The sequence below is a fragment of the Triturus cristatus genome, chromosome 1_2 (assembly GCF_964204655.1).
Source record: "Triturus cristatus chromosome 1_2, aTriCri1.1, whole genome shotgun sequence".
Classification (NCBI taxonomy): Eukaryota; Metazoa; Chordata; class Amphibia; order Caudata; family Salamandridae; genus Triturus; species Triturus cristatus.
Genome location: NC_140580.1, coordinates 952,998,217 through 953,018,316, shown reverse-complemented (window position 1 = coordinate 953,018,316; position 20,100 = coordinate 952,998,217). Strand labels below are relative to the sequence as shown.

The 20,100-nt window shown below is 42.0% G+C and overlaps 1 long non-coding RNA gene across 1 annotated transcript in view; it reads left to right on the top strand.

Annotated features, from left to right (window-relative positions):
• Positions 1–327: 327 nt before the first annotated feature.
• LOC146868431 (uncharacterized) overlaps positions 328–20,100 on the top strand; it is a 131,705-nt gene continuing 111,932 nt past the window's right edge. Inside the window, exons 1-2 of the long non-coding RNA XR_014962872.1 lie at positions 328–429; positions 17,696–17,817. This is a non-coding gene — a long non-coding RNA (uncharacterized LOC146868431). The remainder of the gene's footprint in view (positions 430–17,695; positions 17,818–20,100) is intronic.

Here is a 20,100-nt window from a genome sequence, read left to right as displayed (position 1 = left end):
TCACTTGTTTGGAAAATATCATGGTCCAAGAATAAGGGAAAACGTAAATGCAGGCCATAATCTCTTAAATGTTTGGCATTTTGCTCAGTTCATAATTAAGACCTTATTACGATGGCGGGCGGACTCACGTCCACCCGACACCATTGCGGAATCGGGACCAACCAACTTCCAGTTGCATACTTCCATTTCCCTATAGGAGTGTCACGAGCGCACTATGTCGAGCGCGCTAAATTGTGTAAACTGGAACGTACCTTCAACCACAGGGAACCGATCTATATCGTTGCGGTGAAGGACGTATACCGGAAGACTTCACGGCACGGAGCGGGACTACAATCTCCATAATTCCTTGCTAGCCGACGCAGAGTGAGGGCTGAACCATCCAAAACCCGGAAGACGGACCGCGCTGTATCGTTGGAAATTCGGGATTATGTGAGTTTGTGCTGGCTATGTGCTGTTGTTCCCCGGTCTGGTAAGGGTGCTACGCACTGCTTATGTTTCACAGACTCTTGTACTGTGTGTGTGGGGAAGCCGGTCTTTCTTCCATTGGTGAGCTGCCCTTGGCTCATGTGGAAGGAAAGACGTTCTTATCTCCCCCACCATAAGGCTTTGACGCTTTACTAAGACTCCCCCCGTTGGCCAGCTACAGTCCTGTGGCTCTTACGGCGAGAATAGTACCTTTTTCTAAGGACACGTGTTATGTGCGCTAATATTCAAAGACTTTATATATAACTCGTTTGGAAAGTATTATTTACTACAACCTGGAGATTATTTCAAAATATACTGTTTACTGTGGCTCTATTAACAGGGGTGATTGAGAGAGCGGTATAGGACTACGCTCAACCCCTGTGAAGTCTAGTGGAGTCTATTAATGGTATGTTTCCCTATAGATTAACCGCAGGTTGTAGGGAAAAATGAACGGAGAATGTAGTTATACAGTATCTAGATATTATATGTATGTTCTTTGCTATGTTCTAACACAGCAGAAGTATTGGAGTGATCGGTGTTTCTATGCAGGAGCCACAGACTAATGTGGATCACTTCAGGCTGCATATATCTTTTAGTTACAGGTATATATTGCTTTGCATCACACGGTTAGTTTGTATTGTGGTATACCATTCTCTGTGATAAACAGGATTATATGTATTTATGATTTCTTGTGTCATCCCTGCAGGCCCCTTCCTATCCTTTCCTCGCTTGATCATCCCACTGCCCTGTGCTATCATAGCAATTTTGGCTTGGGACTATCAAGAGGTGGATGATTCTGAGCAACAAACCGACCCTGAGGATTTTCTACTCTGACAGGGAGCTTGTGCGGCGGCCGTAAACCAGCCGTAGCACAATCTCTCATAGAGAAATGGGAGAATCTGTTCAACCCTGCAACATGTGGCAGGCACCTCAAGGTACCTGCCACACTGTGCAGGGATTAACAGGGGGGCACCGTAGGTGCTCCCTCGGACCCCAACCGGAGGCTGCAGTGTTAAGGGAGCCCTGCTGGGCCACCAAAGTCACTTTCTGACAGGCTTTCCAAGTCGGAAAGCCCCACATGGAATTTTTGAAATGTGCCTAGGAATCTAAATCAAAGGATCGGGCCGTAAGTACCAGCTTGAATTTTGAATTAACCATTAAGCCTGTTTGTTGCTTCTTTTTCAAACAAATCACTTTTTTCACTCAGAAGCGATAATATGGTGAAAAGCAGCAAATAATAGCAAATGATCTACTGTCTTGCATTCCCATAATTCTCCAGATAAAAAAGGTAACCCACATGAGGGTGAACCTGTTGCTTGGGACAGAAAAGTCTAAAGCATCAATCTAGTGAAGTGCACTAAAGATGCTGGGAGATGGTAGAGTTTTGGAATGCTGGATTGCTGCAGTAACTGGGCATGGGGCTTGCTGGTTCCAAGGGAAATCTAGCAATCCCACATATGTGGGAAAATTATACACCCAAGAGCATCAAAGATGGTGTGATTTATATGGCTCCTCCCACTTTCTCTTACTCAGATGCAATGCTAAATTTAAACTATTGTTGAGAAAGCACAATCCTTGCACATATCCCATTAGAATCTTTTCCATTTTTATCATGTCCAGGGTGCCCTGCAAAGACAGTCATGTCTGAAAACTAGAGACCCCAGGGAATCTAGAGGAGTGTGATGCTACCATTTAATCACACTTTATTGGCATGTCTTTTGCAGGAGGTTGTTGGAAGCTAAGTACAATTTGCTCCAGAAAGCTTAGTGCTCATTCTGCTTCCATTTGTTCACATGATGAAAAAGGTTACCTGCTGTCCCTAGGACATTAAAGGGCCTCTGAAAGGGAGAGTCTAAGGGGTAACACCCCAATGTACTCTCATGGGAAGCTCAAATGCAGATGATGATTGGAGGCAAGAGAGAGGCACACCTGGTGCCCAGGAATGCTGGCTCCCCCAGCATTCCTGCTCTCTCATTTAACACTCTTCCACTCAATTTGTTTACATCTATTATATTTGTCCTGGTGTACAATGGATCTTTTTTGCCTATCTGGGGACATAGTAGGTAGGGGCCTTACTCTCTGGTAGGTTTCTGCTTTGGGACTCTGGGGCTACACCTCTTTTAAATTCTTGCATCTGTTCTGCAAAAATATTAAATACATTAATTTATTTGGAGATACAATCTCAGATCTTATTTCTAAATACATCAATGTATTTAAGTCTGGGCTGCCTTTCCCAGGTTGCCTACCCCACCTCACTTTGAACAAGGAGCCCGAAACCAGGCAGTAAATCAACTTTCTGCAATGTTGCGTATGACGCATGGCTTACCTTTCTAAAACTCTTCAATGCCACAGGGGTCTTTGGTGATATCCACTGTAGGCCAGTGATGCTGTAAGTGTCACAGTTTCGGACGTTGCAGGCTGAATTTCTGCGTGAGGCCAGACTTTATTCACAGGCATAAATCCCACCCTTCCCATTCATCTAAGGGTAGGATTGGATGCAAGTGTGATAAGTGAGATTTGACGCCTTGTCCTCAGTAATGGTAAGTACTAGAAAGACGTCTTGTCATTCTGACCTTCCCCACTGTGACACCCCAAGAAGTGGCTGTACGTCGCTGGCCCTTTAGAAGTGAAGCTGCTGTATTTATTTCCCAGCAAAGTTGATTCAAAAGTTGTACAGGGCTTTTACTTCTCCGCAGTGTTGATCCACAAATCCTCAACTTTTGGGGGAATCAAGCGCAAAGGGACAGATATGAGCATATAGGGAACTGATTTGTGGAATTCCAGAAAAATGTCTAAAACCATTAATACTATGAGTAGGCATACCTACAAAATGGCCCACATACATGGTGCTTATCAAGGTCCTGATTTATTTAGATTGCTCAACGCTATAGTTCTAGAATGGTTAATACCAACTCTAGACATCGTTTGATTGTAAAGACAGACGCTGGAGCATGCTAAGTGTTTTTGTTTGTGTAATTCTGGGGATCTGGCCGTGTCATAAGGCATTAAAACAGACATTGAAAAGGTTTCCTGTTTGGCCCCATATTCATGCCCTTAACATTAATGCCAAAAACACTGATTGATTTCCGAACAATGAATGTAAAAAATGTTAAGGTAATGCATGTCAGCGATTTAGTTCTTGTTTCTATTTCACGTTTTATTTAATCATATTGGCATTCTGTTTTCTTTCCTGCATCTAGTTACTTTTATAGAGTGCATACTTAGAACTATTCATGCAAGGTGTTTATAACGAGTCATGATTGAAAGCTCTGGTGCTGAGGCTAAAGGCAGTGCAAGTTCCTAACAGTGCCTGTCAGTGGGAGGGACTCCCTGTAGAGCACACAGAGAAATGGTCATATATTTCACTTGTAATTTAAATTCTGTGTAAATGTGTGTGAAGGGGGTACATAGTTGTCAAAATGTAGATAAGGCGAAAGTAAAATAAAGTAAAGTGCTTACATGTGAGAGAGTGCAGTGTACGTTTGGGGGCGGTGTAGTGAAGGAGATGCAAGGTAGTGTATTCAGGAGAGCATGAAAAGAGGGTGCTGAAGAGGAAAAATATAAGGTTTAAGATGAGCAGATGGACAAAATGTGGAGAGAAAAAGGGCATTGAGGTCTAACATAAAGTGCACAGAACTGAAAACCAGTACTCCTTCAATAAGCCTCAATGATATTTAATTCACAGTCTCACAATTCCAGAATTAAAACATCTTTAATATAATTATTTACAAAAATTAATTGATGTCACTCATCTATCTAAAGCACTTAACAATCCTTGACAGAGCCATTAGTCTTGGAAATGTTAAGGTATATGTCAGTTGTTGTGTTATATATCTGGAAGCAATAACAGAAAGCTCAGAGAGAAACAAAAATACTGGTGGGGTAGCACACTATGGAAATCACAGAAATGTAGTTTACATGTTTAAGCCATGCCCCTTGTAGAGACATTCACTTTTTTCATCCAACCTAAAGTCCTGTCTGCACATATTTCTGTCTGTCTGATTGCAGTCATCAGCTGTGGGTGGTTCCTCAAGTCTGGTTAGAGCATTTCCTTTCAAAGTCGAATCCGCATGCAGTGCAAGACACTGGACAAGCAAACAAGGGCCTGAAGTTGCTACGGTAACTGTTGAACATATTAATGCAGTAAGATATGGGGCAGCTTTTAATGTGTTTAAATAATTTAAGACAGCACTTTTACAATTGCTATATGAATCTTCTTGCTTTCTCACTAAGGGCCTCATTACGATGGCTGAACAAACCGCCACTGTCAGGCTGTCGATGGCGGTCTTTCTGCCGTCGGAAGGTCATTCCCCGCCCACCACATTAGGATGGCAGGTGGTTCCGTGGAGGTTGGAAACTCCAACCACCACACATCCTACGGGCTCCTTGAGTTGGCCGGTGCGGCAGAGGGCCTCCCAATTCCTAAAATAGTGGCGGTGCCTACCAGGCTCTGCCGTAGGGATTAGGATGCTCCCTCCCGCCAGCCTTTCCATGACAATTCACCCGCCATGAAAAGGCTTGAGGGAATAGATATTGGGGACCCGTAGCGTGCCACCCTTCAACCCTGGCCCTTTTCTTTGGCCCTGGCCCTGTTCAAAGTGACAGGCACAGCATGGTGCCTGTCACGTAGTACAGGGTTATGTTACACATCCCTGTTCTCCATTGTGGCGGTTGCTGCAGCCAACAGCACCCGCAGCAATGGAAAAGGTGGCCAATGCGAACCCCACGGTGGCAGTCTCATCATAATTTAGACTGTGGGACCGCCGCCATGTAGGGCTGAAGTCGTCCGCCATCGTTATGACCCCCTAAATTCTTTGTTAGAATCTGCTTAAAAATCACCATTTGGCATTCTTTTTTCAAATTTTTTTAGGGGGGAGGACCCCCTGAACCCCACATTTGTACTTCAGGCTCGCTCGCTATGTAAAAGTGAGACTCAATATTTATGCCACACCATTTTCAAATGTCACCAGCCGCCATTGTTTGGGGCCTATTCTTCTACATCTCTCTTGTCCTGCTATGAAATCTGAGGGTCCCCAAAGCCATAAGGGTCGGATTTCTAACCCTCTGATGCAAGTACTAACTTCAATACACTAACATTGAATTAGAAAGTCGATTGGACTGCAGCCCTAACACAAGCTCACTGTGCAATCCTGCGCAGACCGTGTTTTGAGATTACTATACGTCCCTCTAGATGAGTTCAGGGACACAGTGACAATCCAAATAATCTTCCATCTATGATAGCACACTCAAAGATACCAATAAGAAACCGGGACATGTAGTTTAAAATATTTATTTTAAAATTCTCAGTTTAGTGCATAAAACATGTACAATAACCACACAGAAAGCAAAAGCGGATAGACATGTTAAGGCCAGAAAAAACAAGATAAACATTTAGAATATTGTTATTTAGTTTTTGATATTCTAACACCCTAAACCTATTTCTAAATGCAATGGTAACCCTTAGCTAAAACATTTAATAGGAAACCTACCTTTTGAATTTTAGAGTTTCTTAGACTGGTTCATACAGCATACTTTTGAATAGCTGTCTGCAGCTGTTCCTTGTAAGAACTCTGCTGCAGAAGCAGGCTATGTGCTCTCGGTGAAGGACATGTTCTGCATGGCTTCTTGAATCACCTCTGCTGATAGTTCAAGTGCAGAGATCTCTCCTAATCAAATCCTAGGGTTTTATCTATCATTTGACTACTGACACTTTCCCTATGGCCATCCGAGGCCCCCTCGATGCTCTTGTTGATAGACTGGGGTGGGAATCGGTCCCCCAGCATTCCTGGCGGTGCGGGAGGCAGGGCCAACCCTCCCACCGCAGTAAAGGCTCAGTGACACACCCGTCTGCGCACGTTCATGGCTGTCCAAGGCCCGGTCGGACCCCCCCTCTTGGCCTCGTCATATGTGGACGCCAAGGGACTGAGACTCCTAAGGTATTGTTAAAACTTTATGGTGGCCATAGCATAAACTATCTTCCCCGCTTGGGACAAGCTCAGCAAATATCACTGCAGGATACTGCCACCATCTTAGCTGACATTAAGTCAGAAAATGCAGCATTACGCAGAGATCTCTCTGCTTTACAGAGTAACATACAAGATCGTTCAGCTTGGAGTCTTCCCTCAATTCAAAAACCTCTTCTTAAGCCACCTAGCTTTCAGCCAGTAACACAGACGTTACATAGCTCTACGGCCACTACAACTACAAAACTACAAGTGGTAACCCTGGTCTCTGTTCCTTTGCCCCCCCCACACGATTTCATGGGGATAGCAACAAATTTACCATCTTTTTAAATCAGTGTCATTTACATTTCATAGCAAAACCCACAGCTTTTACCTCTAAATTGACATTTATTATATCTTATTTAGGAGATGACGCTGCATTGTGGTCAGTCTCTTTAGTAGAACGAGATGATCCACTCCTTTATGATTTCAGATGATTCAAAGACCATGAAAAAATTGTTTGCCAAACATGTTTTTGCCAAACATGTGTGCAATCTGCAGACAATGAGTTACTCAATCTAAAACAAGGCTCTTCCGACCTACTTCATTATATTTCCATGTTTAATAAGCTAGTTATAGAATCTGAATGGCCTGAAGAAAAACGGGTATCCATCTTCTATAGAGGATTATGAGATGAGCTTAAGGATATGGTAACTCAAATATTGGATCCACCAGATGATTGCAGTGAATTAATTGATCTGGTAGTTATATTAAACCACCGATTATAAGAACGTAAGGGCGAACGAGGTAGAACTGACCATAAAATGTTACTGTTTAAAGAAACGAATAATACTAAAGTTGATTCCTCTAGTAAAATAGATTTGGGGGAACCAATGCAAATTGGAACAATTAGAGGCCCCCTCACCAAGGAAGAAAAGGATAAACGTCGTAAATTGAATCAATGCCCGTATTGTGGAAAGACTGGACATTTTGTAAAGGAATGTCTTACCCATCCTAATAAAAGCAAACCAAAGATAACTGAATTGATTGCAGTACAACAGTCGGAAAACTAAAAAACTCGACGAAAGACAAGGTCAGTTTGTCGAGTACACTTTCTAGTTTGGAATCAACAGCTCCTGAAACTCCCTTTCATCATCTTAGTGTTCGCGTAACATTAAAATCACTGGACAACGGTGCACATTCATGGTCTGTAGATGCCTTAATAGATTCAGGTGCCACACACAATTTATGCAGAATTTAGGATTAAAAACGTTACCAAAATCTAGATCAGAAATTGTATGAGCTGGTAAGGAATTAACATCAGGCTTAATACAGCATCATACCGAGGAACTCGTCATGATGTGTCACAAATCACAGTGAACATATCACTTTCGATGTTATTGATGCACCCCAATTTCGCCTCATTTTAGGAGTCCCATGGTTGGTTCAACATAACCCTAAGATTGATTGGCTAAAGAAAACAGTATTGTTTGATTCAGACCATTGTCTTAAAGTTTGTTTTCAACACAAGGCAAAGGAATATCTTGTACAAGGTTACGACTTCCCAAAAGACTCACAGACTGTATTAACACTTGATGGTGTGCCCAAAGAATATTCGGATCTCTTGGATGTTTTTGATCAAAAGAAGGCAAACACTTTACCGCCCCATAGAGATTACGATTGTCGCGTAGATTTGGTGCCTGGGGTATCCTTGCTGTGTAGCCGCATATATGCCCTCACTGAAAATGAAAATGAGTATTTAAGAACATAGCTAGATGAATACCTTGCCAATGGTTTTATTAGACATTCCAGATCCCCAGTCTCCGCCCCTCTGTTTTTTTATACCAAAAAATGGGGGAGAATTATGCATGTATAGACTACCGCGCTTTGAATAATGTAACAATAAAAAATCGATACCCACTTCCTTTAATACCAACTTTATTAGACCAAATTAAGGATGCAACCATTTATACAAAACTTGATTTGAGTGGAGCATACCAGCTTGTACCAGTAGGCGAGGGCAATGAGTGGAAAATGGTGTTTCGCACAAAATTCACCCTTTTCGAATATCAGGTCATGCCCTTCGGACTCTGGCACGCTCCAGCTGCATTTCAATTTTTTATAAATGAAGTCTTGCGAGATTTTCTAGACATCTGTTGTGTGATATACAATGACAATTTATACTCATATATTCAAAGTCTATAACTGAGCATGTACAACAAGTGCGAGCCATTCTTCAACAGCTTTTACAAAATTCGTTATATGTCAAATTAGAAAAAAGCATGTTTCATACTTCTAAGATAGATTTTTTGGGTTACATCATTAGTCCCTCAGGAATAGAAATCGACCCAAAAAAGATTGGATCAGTACTTACCTGGCCAAGTCCTTCATCAGTTAAACAAGTCCTAAGCTTCCTTGGATTTGCCAATTTTTATAGGCGATTTATCCAGAATTTTTCTCAGACCATAACTCCTATCCCTAAGCTTCTTCGCAAAGGAGTCACATTTGAATGGAATAACTTAGCAGAAAAAGCCTTTCAAGATTTAAAAAGACAATTTACTTCAGCACCAATACTAATGCATCCTGACCCCACTCGTCCGTTCATAGTTGAGGCGGATGCTTCACAATTTGCTTTAGGAGGAATTTTGTCGCAAAGACATAAAGACTATGGACAAATGCATCCCATAGCCTATTATTCTAGTAAATTGTCCCCCACTGAACAAAATTATGCAATTGCGGACAGAGAACTATTGGCTAAGACACATACATTTACATTTACATTTATAAAAGCTGTCTTTGAAGAATGGCGTCACTACTTGTTAGGTGCCAGACACCCGATCACAATTTATACTGATAATTGTAATCTCCAAACTTTCTGATCTGTGAAAGCTCTCTCTGCCCGTCAACTGTGTTGGATGTTGTTTTTTAATGATTACAATTTTATGATCACATATCAACCAGGAAAAGAAAACAACAAGGCGGCTGCTTTATCACGTCTGGGCATAGATGATGATATTAGTAAACTACCATAAGAAACATAGGCAATGTTACCCACGCATTGTTTTCAAGCCAGCATCACTAATTGTGATGTAATATTGGAAATACAAAAAGAATTAAAAAGAAAAACATTGATAGAATGGCAAGAATTGTATCCTTCACTTCAGTGGAAAAATGACTTGTTATTTATGAATTACCAAATGTTTGTACCATCGAAAACATTACAAGATCAGGTTATACAACTGCATCATGAAACCCCTTTGTCCGCACATTCTGGAATCACAAAGACTTATCAACTAATTGAACTGAGATTTTGGTGGCCTTCCATGTTTAATGATATCCAAGAATATGTTGATACGTGTGGCATATGTATTCAGAATAAATCTTTACATCAAGCCCCTTGTGTTTTGTTACATCCTTTACCAATACCTACACAACCATGGCATTCTGTCTCCCTTGATTTTATTGTGGAACTTCCTCTTACCAAAACTGGCTACACTATTATTTTAAAATTCTCATGCGCTGACTGCCAACAGACATCGTCCCTCTGGGCGCTCCGTTAAATCTTCGCAAATGCGAATTTAGGGTGTTGGTGAAGATTGAATCAATAAAATTGATGCTTTCCTTTGTTTCAAAGATTATTAGCAAAACTTTATTGGTAATCCATAAGTTGTATGCTAGAAACATCCAAATGTGATTAACTCGCTGTTTGAGCTTGATACCCGCTCTTAAGCGCGATCCCTTGATTCCCGCGCTTAAGCGCGATCCCAATGCATTTCGGGCACACTGGGCTCTTCATCAGGGGAATCTGAATAACAAAAAGATATATGTGTATAGCTGAGTGTTACAATGAGGGGTTATGCAATATCGACAAAAAACATTATGTACAATAAGCCTGAATAGGTTAGTGAGAATGGAAACCCGTGAAAACAGTACGTCATTGCAATAGATCTGGAAATCATTCAAAAAAACATCAGTCTGGTTTGTGTAACAATATCACTACGTAATCCCATTGGTGATAATTCTAAACGGTGTTGAATTCGTGAAATCATTAGATGCAAAATTACGGAAAATGGACCATGCTGTCTGCCGTTTTGCTGGAGAAAGACGTGATTGAAATAGAATAAAAAAGCATGCTGTGGGGGCATTAGTACCATGCCGGTGAAAGACGAGATTTGTTGTTTACAACCAAAAGGTGCCGTTAAGCGTGCTCTATAATGTGCGTAATAAAAGAAACATGCATTTTGAACTGACTTTGTCAGCAAAGCCGATGCTGTGTACACGTGAAGCCAGTTGTTCGCGAAAAGAAAAACGTGCCGATTTGTGCCGTTTAAATAACATGACATGAGAACATGCTCCAGTTCAAATTGTTCGGGAGGAAAAAAATTATATAATAACCGCCGGTATTAAACCGTGCGAGCGAAACTCATCTTAAAAAGAAGATGCTTCATACCTGCTGAGTTCGTTTGTACTGAACAACAATTCTGCGTGAAGTTTGTTGATGCTTCAAGGAGCACGTTCATTTAAAAAGTGACGTCCGTGAAAGACGGATACCGGAAGTGCTCAGTAAACTGGAACGTGAACGTGTACTGCAAACTGCGGGCGCCATATTGTGGGTGGTGCGGAGAATGTGAACCTGTGAAAGAATGTGAATACACAAGTGAAAGGGCGGGGTAAACGAATAAATAAAATTATTAAGAAATGCAAACAGTGATTGATCATTCGAGAAAGTGATTGCTGCGAATTAAACCATGGTGAGATGAAGGTGTTCAGAAAAAAAAAGTGTGATGGATACACTATAACCAGGAATGCTACGTCTCATAAGTAACAAGCAAATTCCAAGCGGTCGTTAAGACCCTTAAGTTTCAAAGATTCCAACTTATAAATCCAAAAATGTTCTCGTTGTAAAAGAAAAATGTTATTGTTGATGCCCTCTATTTTCTCAACAGTCTCCAAAATCATGAATTTCAGTTGTGCGATGTTGTGCTGATTCTCAAGGAAGTGTGCTGCTATGGTTGATTTCAGGTTGCTGGTGCGTATGTTGCTTTTGTGTTCATGTATGCGTGTCTTGATCTTCCTTTCAGTTTTGCCCACGTATACAAGGCCACACGGGCATTTCAATAAGTAAATCACGTTGGTGGTATCACAAGTGGCGTTGACATGTAATTTGATGGGAGTGCCCCTCATTGGATGTGTGATTTTGTTGCCCTTGAAGATATTGTGGCAGTTACTACAGTTATGACAGGGGATCGTCCACCGATATTCTGTGATTGGTGGTTTAATGATGGGTCTGATCAGTTCTTGGATATTCTTACTCCTTGTGTGTGCAAACATCGGCGGGTCGCTGAAAATGCCATTGAAATCTGTTTCGAGGGCCAATACTGGCCAATGTTTTTTGATGGATTGTTTAAATCTGTGGCTCATAGTGGAAAACCGAGAGACCACCACCATGCGACGTTGTTCTTTGCGCGTAGTTGGTTGTAGTAGCACCTCACGGGTTGTGTTGGCTACCTTGGTGATTGCGTTCTGCAAGATCTCATGTGAATATCCGCGGGCTTCGAACCGGCGGACCATTTCCTGAGTTTGTACTTGTAGTTCAGTACTATCCTTTTGACCCTGAGTAGTTGTGAAAACGTCAAATGATTTTTCAATGACGGTCGGTGAAAGCTCATGTAGTGTAGGAGGTTGTTACGATCGGTTGGTTTCCTGAACATGGTCGTGGTGAGCTGATCGCCTTGTATTGTCAGAAGGACATCCAAATAGGTGATAGAAGTGTCATGGAAATTGAAAGTGAATTGTATGCAATCGTTGATCACATTTAAATTGTCCAAAGCTGTCTTAAGGGAGGCTGAGGTGCCTAGCCATAACACAAACATGTCATCAATGTAACGTAAAAAAAGACGTGCATGTTTCTTCCAAATGTCCAAACTTAAAATGAATTTGCTTTCGAAAGCGTGCATGAAAAGATTTGCATAGGTCGGTGCGGCACAATTGCCCATAGAAGTGCTGGTTAACTGCAAATAATAATTGTCTTTCCACTTAAAATAACTTTGGTATAATGTAAAGGTGAGAAGTTCCATCAAAAATATTTGAAAATCATGATCCAGTACTGATTGAAGGAGTGTCTCTTCTATAGCTTCAATCCCCAGGTTGTGGGGAATCGAGGTATAAAGGGATTTAACATCAATTGTGCAAAGCCATACTTCTTCGTTTTTGGGTAGTACGATTTGATTAATCTTGATCAAAAAATCAGTGGTGTCCTTGACATATGTGTTCATTTGTGTTACAAATTCCTGAAGATGTGCGTCCAGAACTTGCCGATATATACTGCCCTTTGTGGAGACTATTGGGCGTAAAGGAGGATTGTTGAGATCCTTGTGAATCTTGGGTAGCATGTGTAGAGTGGGTGTTCTGGGGTGAAGGGAAATCAAGAATTTCTTAGTCCTCTCATCTATGATGCCATTATCCACTGCCTTGTTCACTATCCCTTGCAACTGTTTTTGAAAAGTAGCGGTGGGATCCTGTGAGAGAATCATGTATGTGTCTCTGTCGCTCACGTGTTGGTCTACTTGAGCCTGGTAAAAATCTGTGTCCATTATCACTAGGGCATCACCCTTGTCGGCGTTTTGACAGATAATGTTATGATTGCCGGCTAGATTGTCCAGTATTGCTCGCTCTTTGTTTGTTAAATTCTGAAGTTTGGACCGTCTTTTGAATTTGAACGATTGTATATTATGTTTCACCAAATTCTCAAAGGAGTCTTAAGTTTTGTGAGAGATAGGTGCCTGGTAGGTGCTCTTGGTTCTGAGATTTTCAAGAGATGAGCCTCATTTTTGTTGGGGGATTGTACCATATTTTCGAAGAAGTGTCGTAACCGAAGGTTGCGCATGAGCTTGAATAAGCTGATGTCCAATTCTAATTTGTTCGTGTGATAGGTGGGTACGAAGGACGTACCCTTTTGAAGTGTGTGAATCTCCGTCTTGTTGATTTTGTACTTGGAAATGTTGATGACCAATTGTTCGGGATTTAAGGTCTCTTCCCTTTGTTCCGTCGGCCTGTTGATGGTTGGGCCTTCGGACTGGGTATTGTTGGAACAACGTCTTTTGCCCCTCCTGGGTCTTCTTGATCTTTTTGGCCTACCTATTAAAAAGGTACATTGGTGTTGGATTGAATTGGAACGGTAATGTCTGGTTGTATGGTTATCATGGGTTGAGTGGCAGATCTCCTTTCGCCTTCTGAGGATGAAGTGTCTGTTTCGGTGTTGGGGTTAAAAGGCTTGTTTTGCCGTCGTCTTGCATAGATCTCTGCCCAGGAGTATACCTCTCCCATCTTGTAATCCATTGTATCCCGTTTGTATTTGAGAATTTTTCTTTCGCTGATTTATTTGGTGTATCTATTAAGTTGTGTGTTAAGATCCTCCAAGATTTTCCCCCAATCTTCCGATTCGGTCATATCTAGAAGTTCTGTTCTGGTCTGTACAATTTCTTTGTTGAGTTCTTCCAGGACTTTTGAGAGTTCTTCAATAATCAGTAAAATAAGGTCTAGGGAACATGTTATTTGGAAGAAACATGCACGTCCTTTTTTACGTTACATTGATGACATTTTTGTGTTATGGCTAGGCACCTCAGCCTAAAATTCACTTTCAATTTCCATGACACTTCTATCACCTATTTGGATGTCCTTCTGACAATACAAGACGATCAGCTCACCACGACCATGTTCAGGAAACCAACCGATCGTAACAACCTCCTACACTACATGAGCTTTCACCAACCATCATTGAAAAATCATTTGCTGTTTTCACAACTACTCAGGGTCAAAAGGATAGTATCAGACCATTCTGAACTACAAGTACAAACTCAGGAAATGGTCCGCCGGTTCGAAGCCCGCAGATATCCACATGAGATCTTGCAGAACGCAATCACCAAGGTAGCCAACACAACCCGTGAGGTGCTACTACAACCAACTACGCGGAAAGAACAACGTCGCTTGGTGGTGGTCTCTCGGTTTTCCACTATGAGCCACAGATTTAAACAATCCATCAAAAAACATTGGCCAGTATTGGCCCTCGAAACAGATTTCAATGGCATTTTCAGCGACCCGCCAATGTTTGCACACACAAGGAGTGAACTGGTTAGACCCATCATTAAACCACCAATCACAGAATATCGGGGGACGATCCCCTGTCATAACTGTAGTAACTGCCACAATATCATCAAGGGCAACAAAATCACACATCCCATGAGGGGCACTCCCATCAATTTACATGTCAACGCCACTTGTGATACCACCAACGTGATTATATAATTTTTTTCCTCCCGAACAATTTGAACCGGAGCATGTTCTCATGTTATTTAACGGCACAAATCGGCACGTTTTTCTTTTCGCGAACAACTGGCTTCACGTGTACACAGCATCGGCTTTGCTGACAAAGTCAGTTCAAAATGCATGTTTCTTTTATTACGCATGTTATAGAGTACGCTTAACAGCACCTTTTGGTTGTAAACAACGAATCTCGTCTTTCACCGGCATGGTACTAATGCCCCCAGAGCATCCTTTTCTATTCTATTTCAATCACGTCTTTCTCCAGCAAAACAGCAGACAGCATGGTCCATTTTCCGTAATTTTGCATCTAATGATTTCACGAATTCAACACCGTTTAGAATTATCACCAATGGGATTACGTAGTGATATTGTTGCACAAACCAGACTGATGTTTTTTTTAATGATTTCCAGATCTATTGCAATGACGTACTGTTTACGGGTTTCCATTCTCACTAACCTATTCAGGCTTATTGTACATAATGTTTTTTGTCGATATTGCATAACCCCTCATTGTAACACTCAGCTATACACATATATCTTTTTGTTATTCAGATTCCCCTGATGAAGGGCCCAGTGTGCCCGAAATGCATTGGGATCGCTCTTAAGAGCGGGATCAAGGGATCGCGCTTAAGAGCGGGGATCAAGCTCAAACAGCGAGTTAATCACATTTGGATGTTTCTAGCATACAACTTATGGATTCCCAATAAAGTTTTGCTAATAAACTTTGAAACAAACGAAAGCATCAATTTTATTGATTCAATCTTCACCAATCTTCACCAACACCCTAAATTCGCTTTTGCGAAGATTTAACGGAGCGCCCAGAGGGACGTTGTCTGTTGGCAGTCAGCGCATGAGAATTTCTTGATCACTTATACTCCTTGGGTTCAGAGAGTGATACCTCTGTGGCACATGACAGCAATTCAACTCCATGATACACCAGTGGTTAGTGCACGGCCCAAATTTCTACTGACATTTACACTACTATTTTACCTGTGATTGATCAGGTTACATGAATGGCTCATTTTATACCTTTGAAAAAACTCCCTTCAGCAGCAACATTGGCTCAGATATATATGCAGGAAATCATTAGTTTATATGGAATCCCATCTATTGTTAGATCAGACAGAGGCTCTCAATTAAATTCCCATTTCTGACAAAACGTAAGTAAATAATTAAACATGGAAGTGCGTACCTCCTCAAACGGATGGTTTAACTGAACGCACTAATCAAACCATAGAACAATATTTGCATTGTATGGTCAGACATTTTGTGGGCATTGCAATTTGCTTATAATAATATGGAACATTCATCCATTGGTATGTCACCATTTTTTTGTGCACACGGATATCACCCAAAAACATATTCCAGGACAATGTCCATCTTCATTGACGATTCCATCTATATGTGATTATGTCACTAATTTGATATCCATTCAGCAACAAGCCCAGTATCATTTGGCAAAAGCAAAAGAAAGTCAAAAGCATTCTGCAGACTTACATCGTACTTCACAACCATTATATGCCACAGGCGACAAAGTGTGGTTGTCCACAAAACATTTACGCATTAAGAGTAATAAAACGATTTGCCCTCGATTTATTGGACCATTTCCCATTGAAAAAATGACCAACCCAGTAAGTATGAAATTAACGCTCTTACCAAAATATTGTTTCTCTTTTGAAACCTTACAATCACGTGACTCGTTTAAAAACACCACCTCCTCCTATTGATGTTGAGGGAGTACCTGAATGTGAAGTGAAATATGTGCTTGATGCTTAAAGAGTACGTGGGAAATTATAATATTTGGTGGATTGGAAAGGGTATGCGCCAGAAGAACGGTCTTGGGAACCTCTCACTCATTTGAAAAATGCCCCACGTATACTAAAGGTTTTGCAAACACGATACCCGGACAAACCAAAACCGATTCCTCTGGTTTTAGGGGGATTTTGAGAGGGGGGTACTGTCATGATTCCTCTGCCAATCGCAGAGTTATGTCTTTATAAAAACCCACTCCTATCCCGTGCAACCAGCACGACTGGTAATATGTTTTATGTGTACTGTTTTCAACGTAAATATGACCATGTGTTCAAAGTACGATATGTTTGATGTAAACTTTCAAGTTATGTTTAATAGTCAATAGTCAAAACAAGTGTTTTTACTGATTGTTCATGTAGTTAAATGTGTACGAGCATATTTAAGCACAAAAGAGATATCTGAGTTTGAAATGTGGAACGTTTTACCAAAGTAGAGTATAAATCATAGCACCAATAACGTTAAGGAAAAGTAACTCCGACTTGATCCAAGTCAGCTTCGTAACTGTTGCACAGGCGTAGAACAAAAGAAAGACCTGAGCAACTCTGCACGCCTGCATCACACAGAGCGTACGTCAGCGTGGCGGCCATCTTGGGTGTGGCATTACTATTTAACGCCACACCCATCTTCTGGAAGGTGCTTAGCCTTCTGTCTGTTGCCTAGGAGAGAGCTGTGTCCGGGACGCTTACCTGGATATTGACGCAGCTTCCCTTCGGCTCCAGTTTCTCTTCCGGTGACATCGCGGTTTCTTGACAGCAGCTCAGCTTCAAATTCAGTTGTTAACCTTTGGAGAAAGAAAACATAAAGTTAAGTAAGCAAGAAAGCAATGTTTATTAGAGCGTCACAGTAAACTTTCAAGATCATTTTTGGAACATTTTTCTATCAAAGGAAGACAAGTTTTTGGACATTTAAAGGACAAACAATATCAAAATAAACACTTATTAGTGCTAATGCCTTCTTGTTACAATTGTGCTATAAGAAAAAATTGGAGAATGTTTGTTTGTTTTGGTTTTGTTTATTTTATTATAGTGATGGAACATACCGGGGGCAACTAGGAAAGTAAGTGTTTTGATATAAAAAGAAAAGACATACCAGAACACTGTAAGAATATCTTGCAGTAACTAGTTCAAAGAAGTAATTGCCATTTATTTCTTTAGTAGAAGAAGATTGAGAACATACTTCGCTAACAGAAACTCCCCTCCACAAAATCTCAACACAGTGGAAAATCAACCCATCCTAAGACTACTAGGACGCAGTGTCCATCAGCTCAAGTTCGCAGGTAGGAAAAGTACCTGATATTATATACAAATTAGGAAGGGGAGAAAAAACTAACTTTGTGCTCAAGGCAACATATACACATTGGTTCATTACGTCTTGTTGACTCTCAGGTCAACAACAAGAGCCCACCAGCGTCCAGCATCCGGCACTCCTCCCTGAACCCTATTGAGTAGCTCTAGTGGAAGTAAATACACTGGTTAAATGGTAGGGTGCTGGCAAGTTGGTCCATAGCGCCTCTGCGAAACTCAACTACTCACATTAAAGGTAAGAGTGCATGGTCGGTCTGACAGAGGGCCGCTGGAACACACTTGTTCTGCACTTTATATACTAGATGTATGATCCTGCGCAGGTTATAATAAGTTTGTTGACCCTTGATAAAGCCCGATTGGTCGGGGTAAATTAGCTTGGGTAGGACGTTCTCTAGCAGGTTGGGCAAAATGTTTGAGCATAATTTAGCGTCCAAATTTAAAAGGGCTATGGGTCTATAGAACACACATAATTGCTCGTCCTTCCCCGCCTTAGGAATTATTGTAATTAGTGCTTCCCCCATCAACAGGGACACCTGTTGCGTAGCAGTTCTTTCATTGAATAGGTTTGTCAGATGAAGGGCCAACTCCACCACAAACGTTCGGTAGAAGTGAGCTGTTGGCCCATCGGGACCAGGGGCTTTCTGGAGTTTGAGGGTGTCTTTTGCTTTCTGTACCTCTTCTAACATGATAGGTGCACTCAGCTCACTATTGATGGGGAGGGAACCTGTGGTAGGTCCAGTGAGTCCAGGTAGCGGGACTGACCCCGCTCAGATAGGGGTTCGGCTGTATAGAGTGATCTATAGAAGTCTCTGAATGCATTTGCTTTCCCTCCCTCGCTAGAATGTATGACGACCGCGTCATCGACAATGTGTTAAACATATTCTTTCTCCTGTTTCAATCTGAGCTGTCGCGCCAAACAAGGACCTATTTTGTCACCCACATCGTAGCCCCGGGATTGAAGGCGTAGGATTGTCTTTTCTGCCCTGTTGGTGTATATGGCTGGTAGTTTCCCCCTCCCTGCTGTCACCCTTCTCAGGGTCTGAACCGATGGGCCCCCCTTGTGTGTTTTTTCTGCCTCCCGGAGTTCCCTTTCTAAAAGAAGCTGTTCTCCTGTCTGCAGTCGTTTACGTGGGTCGTGTCAGCAGGGTCATTAGTGATTAAAAAATCCTTTATTGCCTTCCGCAGGTCATAACTGAGCAATTAGTCTCTAGTTAAAGAATTGGGGAAGTACCATCTAGCAAGTTTAGAACGTGGAGCCGGACAAATGATCAACACTTCCAGTGGGGCGTGGTCCGAGAGGCATATCAGATGCAAACAAGCCCCCACAAGCGACTGATGGAGTGTCTGACTGGTGAATATATGGTCAATCCTTGAGTATGATCTATGGGAGTGGGAGAAGAATGAATATTCTTGTGTTGAAGGATTGAGAGCCCTCCAAGCATTCTCCAGTCCCAAGCGTTGGCAGGCCAGCCTGAGGGGTTTACTAAAGACTCCCCCTGTGGATCTATGTGGGTGGGTAGTGTATAAGGCTGGGTCCCAAGTAAGATTAAAATCTCCCAGTAGGATTATGTCCCCTGAGGCGAAGTCCTCCAGAGCTAATAAAAACTTGAGGAGAAAGTCCGATTGTCCTGTGTTGGGTGCATATACTGTGGCGATAGTGCATGGATGACCCTGCATGACCCCCTTAACCATAAGAAACCTCCCCGCTTTGTCAGAGTGGCGTGATGAAGGAAATGAGGAAGGAGTGAAAGAGAAGGGCAACCCCATTATGTTTAGTGGTGGATGAAGAGCGGATTATCAAGGGATAGGTTTTGTGTTTTAGGCGTGTGGGTTACCTGCAGCACCACTATTTGAGCCTGGTGGTCTCCCAGGTATTTCCACAGGCGTTGCCTCTTATTCAGAGAGTTAAGTCCCCTCACATTCCACGATATATAGCTAACAGATATTTAGTCTGGAGCATGTGGCGCCCTTCTCCCGGGCACCCCCATCAGCTGTAAGACCCTCCCAACCCAGCCCCAGTGTCCCTTAACCCCCCCCAAAAGACCCCCGCAAGAACTGCTTTGTAGAACACCATGAAAAACACATTAATACCCAACAAAAACAATAACTTTGAACTGGGGAGTCCCCAAAGTGATTGAAGTTCACCACCCTAGGTAGCTCCAGGGTGAGTCCACGTCCGCTCCCCCAGCCCTGTTGCATGAATAATAAAACACAACACATATGGTAGGCACTTATCTGTGAGTTGGCTGGGATGG